Below are 9758 nucleotides of genomic sequence, written 5' to 3'. Positions count from 1 at the left end.
CATTATTTATAGTATACTGTTATAGAAACCAACATTCCCAGCAAAATAAATTCACTTTTTAATCTTTTGTGATCAGTAAATTTAGTCATATTTATTTTGGTACATAATATTTATAAAACTACCAGCATGAAAGCTAACTGGTGATTGATTTTTTTTTTTTTTACAGTATTTTATGTTTTACAGCAAATATGTAAAGATTTAAATGACCAGTGTGTAAGATTTAGGGGGATCAATTGGCAGAAATGGAATATAATATTCATAAGTATGTTTTAATTAGTGTATAATCATCTGAAAATAAGAATCGTTATGTTTTCATTTCCTTAGAATGAGCCCCTCATATCAATGTAGGGAGCGGGTCCTCTTCCAAAGAGCCCGCCATGTTGCACCACCATGTTTCTAAAGTAGCTCATAACAGAACAAAACAAACAATGGCTCTAGAGAGGGTCTTTTGCATTTTTCACGAGTTTTGCGGTCACCATAGGTTCTCCTACACACTTGGAAGGTCAGGGGGAGGGGTATTAAGTTGGTTGCAATCTGTAACCTCACCGCTAGATGCCACTAAATCCTACACACTGCACCTTTAAGCCTTGAAATTTGACTAGACTTTTTCACATATAGACACAGGAAAATTGACTTAATAAGAGTGATACTCTGAATTTAAAGGGTTTGGAGGGTTACTTTTTTATGTTATCATGCTCGACTAACTAGCAGACTTAATACTTTAAAGAGTTTAAGTCTAAAACAGGTAAGGTTTCCTCTATTCTGATGCCTGCTTTAATTAAAGAGCCAAACCTTAAATGTAAAGTAAAGTAAAGGTGCCATGACGGCGAAATATGTTTTTAAAATCTACCTTAACTCATAGATATTCAGCCTACATCTCGAGTTATCTATTGTTTTGTGATTTCCTTTAATACTTTTCACTTTGACTGCTTTTTGAAGAGTTTTTATCAATTTTATGTTCATATGACTTTTTGATTTTTTGACTTGATTTTTCTACTTCTTTAGGCCTTTTTTATAATAAATTTTAACTTATATTATTTTTTATATAATATGGTATGTCATTTATATTTTATTCGGTTATACCTCATCCTCAAATCCCTCTCTTGTAAAAGTGAAACATAGTTTAAAGTAAGAGCATTAAAACATGTAAACACTGCTTTGGTTATCCAAGTATGTTTTTCTATAGCAAGCATCCAAACCATCCAAGGCTTATGTTAGAACAAAATACTTTTTGATTTGATGTTTATTCGTAATTCTGTACTATAAAGGCTAAGCTACATGAACAATGCTGCTCCTCAATATTCACGTCTTCTACATGGATCAACTGGTTAGGATGTTTGCTTTGTACATGGGGCATCTTTAGCCTCATAGTTTAGTATTATATCATGTAAGTAGACATCCTATTGATATGAAGGATTCCAGAGACATGAAATGGTCAGGTGGAGTTTTTATCAATTTCACAGAGTTGTAGTAGCGTTAGCTTAACCTAGTTAGCTACAGCTAATAGAATCTACGTAGGTGCCAAATGAGAACAGAGAGCATGAGAAGTGTGGCAACAGTAACTAAGAAGCACAGGGCTTAGTGAGCAGTTAATTATGCAGCACAAATCAAATAGGAGCATGCATAGTTAGACATCTAAAACTGATTGACTTTTTTTTAAAAACATACAGAAATCGACACCTTTTCATGATCACCAGGTGTTACAGCAGCAGCTATCTGTGTTGCTGCTGTAACACCAAGTTTTACAGATTACAGTTATGTTTTAAAAATATTTTTTCCTCTCCCCTCAACAAGTCATCCAAATGAAATGGTCAAATATGTCTGTTTGTAGTTGTGCTCCAGTGACAAATGGAAGTGTTTCTGGATCTGATACTCCTATCACCTGGACATTATTACTTCTCTTTGCCTTCCAGATCTGTTACAAATCACTGTTGCACAAATAAAAGCATTTTCTGATCTAACACTGATATGGTCAAGGTGTTGTTAGATTTAGGGCACATTAATGACTTGGTTAGGGTTAAGAAAGGATTGTGGTTTTGGTTATAATAACTATGTGGTAAAGGTTAGAGAAATTGTGGTTTGGGTTAAAATTAGGGGATCTTCATTAAGTGACCTTTGTAAAATAATTAATGTTAGGGAAAGATCATGGTAATGGTTACAAAAAACAACATTGACCGTCAGTAGGAAACTGGAGGCAAAAAAACGGTCTTCTGTAAAGGTTTAATTCACTTTTGTTTGCTTCTGTGGGTCTATGTTCTGTCTTATACCAACAGACAAGGAATCTGCTAGAGCTCTTTATCACCGTTTTTGGTATTTGTTGAAATGACTGATGCTGTTGTTTTTCTTGGCAGGACAGTCTCTCTCCTCTCCTCTCTCCATATACAAATCTACATTTTTAAAAGTGCAATTTTTCATTATCACTAAGCATTGCTAATCATGATCAATTCCTCTGATCAGTCAATATCATCAGAGCAGGCATCACATAAGAGAAAGCCTCATCCTCGTGGCCCTGACTGATGCTTATGATGACAACAGGGTAGATCACAGCTAGTTTTTGTTGCTCTCTTTGCCATCACGTGCTTCATTTAACAGAAGAAGTTGAGGCTGGAGCCAATTAGGCTTTAATCCTGCCTCCACCATGATAGCTGATTTATCAGCCTCTAAAAGTCTCACCATGATGGCCACATCAGCTAGAAGTCATGAGCAAATGATTGAATAAATATATTCCTCCATCTCTGTCTTGTGGCAGCCCGTTGCATCCAAGAAGTTTAATGGTGACAGAGAGCCGAGATGGGGCTGTAAATTCGATGCAATACTCATAATTCATCAGCAGGGAGTCATCAGCTGGTCAATGTTGAAGGGCGTCAATAATCTAGCCATCAAGAGAGAGAGAGGAAGAAAACAAGATGAATAAAACAAGGAGGAGGATCAGACAGACAAAGGGAAGGAATTTTACTTGCACCTCAATTCCAAGACAAACAGCAGTGACACATCTGGGATTTTCTGCGTCAAATGGACTGATGTGCTCCCTCGCTTATCTGGAAGAGGATAGATCAGTGATGGAGCTGAAGGTCTCTATTAGTAGGCTGAGGTGGAGGTTTGGGGTGGCAGGTTGACCAGCAGCAGCGGTTCTCAGTCTGGGGGGTGACAACTCCAAGAGTCAATGGATGAAATGAACTAAACATTGTGAATATAAACATGATGTATTATATAGATTTAAATTAAAAAACTATTAAAAGACTTCAAAAAATCTTTGTAAATGTAAGTGGATGCAATGCTTTGTAAGTAAAAGTTAAGTAAAATTAAATAATTCTTCAGTATTTCTTAGAACAGTAAATCTGACAAAAAATGTAACTAATATTAACTTCTCCCATAAAATATGACTTTATTTCATAGCTCCCAGAGATAATAGAGGCACAGTGAATACAATTTGTGCTTTTTATTAATGTGAGCTATGTTTGTTAAATTCAATTCAATAAATCTTTATTGTCCCCGGAGGACAATTCTAGTGCAGCATAAAAAACATTCTGTGCCTACGAAAACAACAAAAACACTATCAGCAACAAGTAACAAGAAACATACTGTCCAGATGGCAAGAACAAAAACACAGTAAACAACAAGTAATAGCAAACATCAAGTTTACAAAGTGCAATACATAAAAAAGTGCAAGTAGTAGAATGTACAATGAACCACAATAAAATGTGGACTATAGTTCCTGGTTAATGGTAGCATTGCCTTAGGGATGAAGGAGCCTTGAGCTCTGGAGCTCCTGGGCTAGGAACCCTATACCTCCACCCAGAACGCAGAAGGTGGAACTCCTGGTGCAAAGTTTGAGATGGGTCAGCCAGGATGTAGGTGGCCTTTCTGACCAGGTGTCTGTTGTACAGAGCAGACAGACTGAGCTGGGACACCCCTGTGATCTTAGAGCACGTGTTCACCACTCTCTATAGCTTAGTCTTACTCCTCACCTTAAGATTCCCAAATCAGCAGATCAGGACAAAAGTTCAAATTGATTCAAAAAAGATCTAAAACAGAGTCATAACTGTTTTGTCCACATTAAAAGAGTTTTACTACCTCAGTTAAAACAGTCTTTGTTGTGCACTGGAGTGGATGGCGTTTCTGTTATCCTCCAATTGCAGTTTTTCGTCAATGATTGTACCCAGGTATTTGTAGGATAGAGTAGATTTTTTTCTAAAATCAATCAGCATGTCCATCATTTTGCTTGTGGTGATCTTTATGTAAGAGGCTTTACACCAGTCAATAAAACCATCTAAAACCTTCCCTTGTACAGACTCATTGTGTGAAGAGTGAACAACAGAATTGTCAGCGTATTTTACATACCTGTTCTCATACAGGCTCCTGCAGCTGACAGTGGAGGAAAGCAACTCATCGGACAGAATTCCGTTAACTCTCACTCTCTGGAGTCTGTTTGTTAAGAAGTCCAATATCCCTCCCACAAAGGAGGGGTCTAAGGTGAAATGGGATATGAGCTTCACTGCCATGATATGGGGTGGTAGGCTATTAAAAGCAGAGGAGAAGTCGACAAATAGGAGGCAAGCATGAGTTTCCCCTTGTTTGAGATGGCTGTAAAGGAGGTTAAGGTGAGTATAGCATACTCCATCCCCCTATTGCTCCTATAGGCGAATTGCGTTGGTTCCAATATGGCTTCTGTTTTGTGAATGATAACGGATTTGATGATTCTCTCAAAACGTTTCATCAGCTGGGACGTGAGAGCAACTGGTCTAAAGTCGTTTAGCTATATGGAAAACTCTTTTTTTGCAATGGGAATGACAGTAGCTTTTTTCCAGGGCATGGGTACCCTCTGTAAATTCAGAGAGGTCTGAAATAGGTGGTGTGTCTTGTTGCGAAGTTGAATGGCACAGGACTTTAGAATTCTACCACTAACACAATCAGGGCCAGAGCTTTTTCTGATGACCATTATTAGTGTTTAAAAAAGAAAGAAAAGAAATAAACAAACAAACAAATTAAACTAAATTTGTAGTAATTTTAGATTCCATAAGTGTATACCAGCATCAATTCTGTGCTCTGACAGTCCAAAATATGGAAGTATGATCCCTTAAAACAATCCTATCTCTACTTGCTACTGCCTCGTCACCAGTTATATAATGTGTCTGCTGGTTTTGATCAAGTCTACCAAAATGTGTTTTTTATGTGAGTTTCTGGTTTATTTTAGTATCATTTAGTATCAGACCCAAAAAGTTAAAATGATTATTAAGTTACAAGAAAAAGGCAAATAGTAGAAGAAATAATAATCAATCAAATTATGAACAAATTAATAAAATTTTTGTAGCTGAAATCTACTTTTTTTATCTAGTTAATCACCTTGTGACCCCTTGGAGGGGTCCAGACCTCAGGTTATTTAAGGATATAACTACGCAGGAGACATGTGACAAGTATGTTCGCAAAGGTGCATCGTACATCTAAAGGTCACCATAAGACTCAACAATAATTTTCAGATATGTGCATTTACAACTCCAGACAAAGCTCCAGAAAACAGGGACCGAACAGAGGAATAGATACAGCTGAAAAAATTAAAGCATCTCATCTTTATGTCTCCGCCAACGTAAAAATGAAGCTAAAGGCTTCTTTCCACACATCCTCACCATAAAGATATGAGGCAAGACTTGAGGGTATTGTGGTAGAGTTGTAGTGGATAAACTTTCAAGTTATGTTAATCAAATCCCATGTGTCACTATACTGGTTTAACCTCATTGGAGAGTGATAATGTCCTGATCCAGTCCTGATGTTGCCAACATGAGGGTCAGCAGCATCCTTCTTAGAGTTGGGGGAGGAGAGGATAGTTGAAAAGAGAGAATGCATTTCAGAAAAAGAGTCAGGAGCAGAACAGGAGGGGAACAATATGTGGAGGAGGATGGAATAGGTGAGTCTCTGACGGAGAGGGGCACTAATGGAGGTCAGAACCATTAGCTAAGAAATCTGGACCTAGACAGCAGGCCAAAGCATCAGGGACTCAGAGAGGCCTGACCCTCTGGTATGTGGGGTTTGTGGGTTTTTTTCTGCCAGAGGGTCAGTCCAAACTAAGATCAGAAAACAGACTCAAGGACAGCTGGATCAGCAAAACCGCAGAAATATTTAATCCAATACTTTTAAAACAGTAAATGGTTCATTGTCACACACCCATGCATAGACAAAAACACACATACACACACTCACTAGTCTGTTTTCATTCCTCTGGGCTTTATCTGAAAGAGGAAGTGATTGGTGTTCAGCAGAGCGGAGAACAGAAGCACTCTGTTATCTACCAGTGTTCCCCGGATGCTTCACTTCTGCCATCATGTCTCTGTCTCGCACACACACACAGACACACACACGCATACACACACAAAAACATTCACTGACTCAATCGTGCACAGCTCGTACAAGCACACATGCACCCGTGCGCGCACAAACACAGCAGCCTGAATTTGGTCTCAGTTTCAGTGTTTTTTGAGAAGCATTGCAACTAGTTGCAATTTGTTGCAATTTGTTGAGAAACTTAAATATAATCCTCAAATCAAATTTTCAGCCTCACAGCTTCACGTTTTTCACTGAATACTGTATAGTGACACAATCACTGTTGCACCAGGAGGGGACGCTTTGTATAACAACTGCTATACGGGAGTTGAAAATGGAGGAAAGAGACAAGAGGGAAGTGTGAAAAGAGAAATTACCAAACAACGAAAGTTTTGGGAGAATTTCAGTTTCAAAGTGTCACTAGGACATTTAGTGTTCCTGCTAGATCAGCTCCTTCCAAGGTACTGTGGTAGTGTAAGTGAAATTACTGTCTAGCAGTGTGCCAGTGGCATGTGATAGTACATCTGTCTTAAGAGACTATTTGCACCAAAGGTCATTAATCACATTACCAAAAAGATGAGATATATATTGTAAAAGACAAAGAATTTAATTTCACAGAAATGAACAGACAAAATTGCACTGCAATGTGCATCCCAGTGTCCCAAAGGAATCATGTTGTATCAGAGACTGGAGTTCATGTTCTGTCATAATTAGTATTGGCTTCTCTATCTTTTGGCTTTTTTTTTTTTTTTTTTTGCTGCAACATCAATTCACACCCTAACCTTAACCAAGTACACTAGTTTAGTTATAACTAGATTTTTGGCCACTTGGGGGCAGCATAAACAAGTTGTGAACACAACACTGACATATCACCAATATAGTGAATTTGTTAGCGAACAGTTGCTTATTTACACATCCAGCAGATATGGAGCAACATAATTATTCATTTGTCATGTATCTGGCCACCTGGGGAACAGCCACCTTGCTAATTGCGTTTGTTTGCCGTTTGGTGCTGAGCAGATAGTGTACAGTGAGTTTTTAAAGCCTTTTCTCTGGAAACAGCTGCCTGCTATGGGAGCAGTGAGAGTGAACCAAAACAGTAAAGCTGTAGGCCAGACAGCAAAACAATGAGCTGAAACTCACTATATAGCTCTGTAAAGCCGAGTGGAGCTGCAGAGTCTGGTGATAATAATCTGTAGGTTCATCACTACGAGCGACACCTCCCACATCACACTTTGTCATTTAACACATTGTTATTATAAAAATATTGGTTATAGCCACTTTTAAAAAGTACTAATGCCAGGTTGAAAAGCAGTGCTTCACTCTGGATGAAAGTTTCAAGTCTGTTGCACCTGTGGTCAGAAATGTTTGCTGTTGCATGTGTAACCAATGTCATAATACTACACTAACATTGGGAGACATAAAACTACTAGCGGTGAGCAAACACAAGATTTTCAGTTGGTATTAAGTTGCTCTTTATTGGAAAATAGACATTTAAAAATGTTGGCGGTGAAAGTTCAAAACTGTTGTCATTGAATGTGTAGAGTTGTTCAATATCAATATTCTGTCTGGTAATCGGATTGAACTGAAGATGTATGTGTAAGGGGAAGTTCATTAGTCTTGCAGCCATCACTGCAAGACTGTATTGAATGGAATACGATTAAGCTGGGAGTTACCACCATGCATACTGGTAAACATACAATACATACTGTAAGCAATCAGCAAAAAAGATGAGGCCGGATGGTAAGTGATATGATAAGGTAAGTGCAAATGCTCTAACCATGTGATTAAACACTGGAAGATATACAATTACATTTTGCCCTGGCCAGCACAAGCCACTTCCCTAACTTCTAGACCACTGTGCACCATCAAACTCTGGGTTAAAAATAACCCTGTCAGTGGTTGATGTGTGAGATGAACCAAACAAACTCCTGCAGCTCCCATATTGAACACTGCGGATCCAGGAAGCACCAGGCTGATGAGTCGATGCAGGAACAGTCGATGATGATGCTGCTGTTTTTCATCACTGTCTTCCTGTCTGATGGAGGCTAAAAGATTCTTTATCTACACAAACACGCAGATGTTTGAACAACCTTTATCATTTCCGCAGTGTACATATGTCATAGTCCTACATTAGTGTGACGTCAGTTGGAAATTAAGTCTACCATTGTAATCATCAAAAGTCATGGACAGCCTCTTCTTCAAGTGCACTGTGTGGTCATGAGTAAATGTATATGTATGCTTCTCTTGGCAAGTAGTTTCTGTCTATACAAGACAGAAACCATGAGTATCTCCCAGGCTGCACAGGGAAAACCCTTGGGTCCATTTTTACCCACAAACCAGTTTGCTGTGTCGGTGGTCACCGGTGCAGCTGGTGATTAGATTGGGCTGTCTAAGTAATGAGCTCATGGCCATAAAGCTGCTAAAGTCATTAACCTAATAGAGCCTGCTGTAATGGACGGCCATATTCTGGCATGGACCTCCGCCACCAAGGCCATAAAGAGCAATCTCCACTGTCTTCTGACCAGGGCTCTGCTTTTAGCCTCATACCTCCACCCCCTTGCACACATTCAGCACTAACTGCAGCCCTAATCCCCACCATGCCCTCCATAGAGGCAATAGGCAATAATGACAATTGTATTAAGCAACCATTTGAGATCCCATTAGAGTCTGGCTGGTTTGTTTTGGGAGATGTGGGAGGAATGATGCATTTCTTTGTTTCTTGTAATGGACAGGGTGACATCACATCACTCAGGTCGTGACCATGTCATCAGGTGGACTACTCTCAGATCATGTTCAGGTGTTGAACATGACTGAATTATGTTGTTCTCCAGCCAAAAACACTACAATACAGATCAGCGTGGTCTGCGCCTGAGAACATGAGAGTTCTGCTTTAAATATTTAACTGGCTGGTAAAACACCAAAAGTCTTTTTTAAAGTTTTAAGATCAAGCCTGTCTAGTTGACAATATTTGTTTTCCACAAGTAAGTCCCACACAGCCTTCTTTTTAACCTTCATTGCGTGAGGATAGACAAGGAGAAGGTATGACTGGGGGCCAAAAAGTACAAATAGTTTTCAGTAGCAAGCAATCACTGAAACAGCGTCTCTGTGTGTGTGTGTCTGTGTGTCTGTGTACACTGCTGGAGGGTAGCATCACTCAATTATGTCTCCATCCCGCCTGGATTTCCCCAGGCCTTTTGGGAATTCAACCGAGCAGCGCTCCAATCACCAACTGGCTCCTGTAACCTGTTGCGACTGCTGGCTGTCTGCTATAGACAGACAAGGAAACAAGAAAAGCTGGTTAATGTCCACAGTATGGGGACCATTTAATTTATCACATTATCGCTACCTGCACGGGGAGCAAGAAAGTGTAGTGCCCTCAGTAACAACTGTCAGTATGTCCTTAAGCACCAACTGCTAACTGTAGAGTAATGGAAAACACC

The 9758-nt window shown here is 39.2% G+C and overlaps 1 long non-coding RNA gene across 1 annotated transcript; it reads right to left on the bottom strand.

Moving 5' to 3' along the window:
• Positions 1–1111: 1111 nt before the first annotated feature.
• On the bottom strand, positions 1112–4428 carry LOC122988132. The gene is made up of 3 exons (XR_006404713.1): positions 4342–4428; positions 2963–3137; positions 1112–2872 (listed from the first exon to the last, which is right to left on the bottom strand). It is a non-coding gene; the product is annotated as an uncharacterized LOC122988132 (long non-coding RNA).
• Between the last annotated feature and the right edge of the window lie 5330 nt (positions 4429–9758).

This window comes from Thunnus albacares, chromosome 1 (genome assembly GCF_914725855.1).
Source record: "Thunnus albacares chromosome 1, fThuAlb1.1, whole genome shotgun sequence".
NCBI classification, from domain to species: Eukaryota; Metazoa; Chordata; class Actinopteri; order Scombriformes; family Scombridae; genus Thunnus; species Thunnus albacares.
This window is presented reverse-complemented; position numbering and strand designations above follow the sequence as displayed.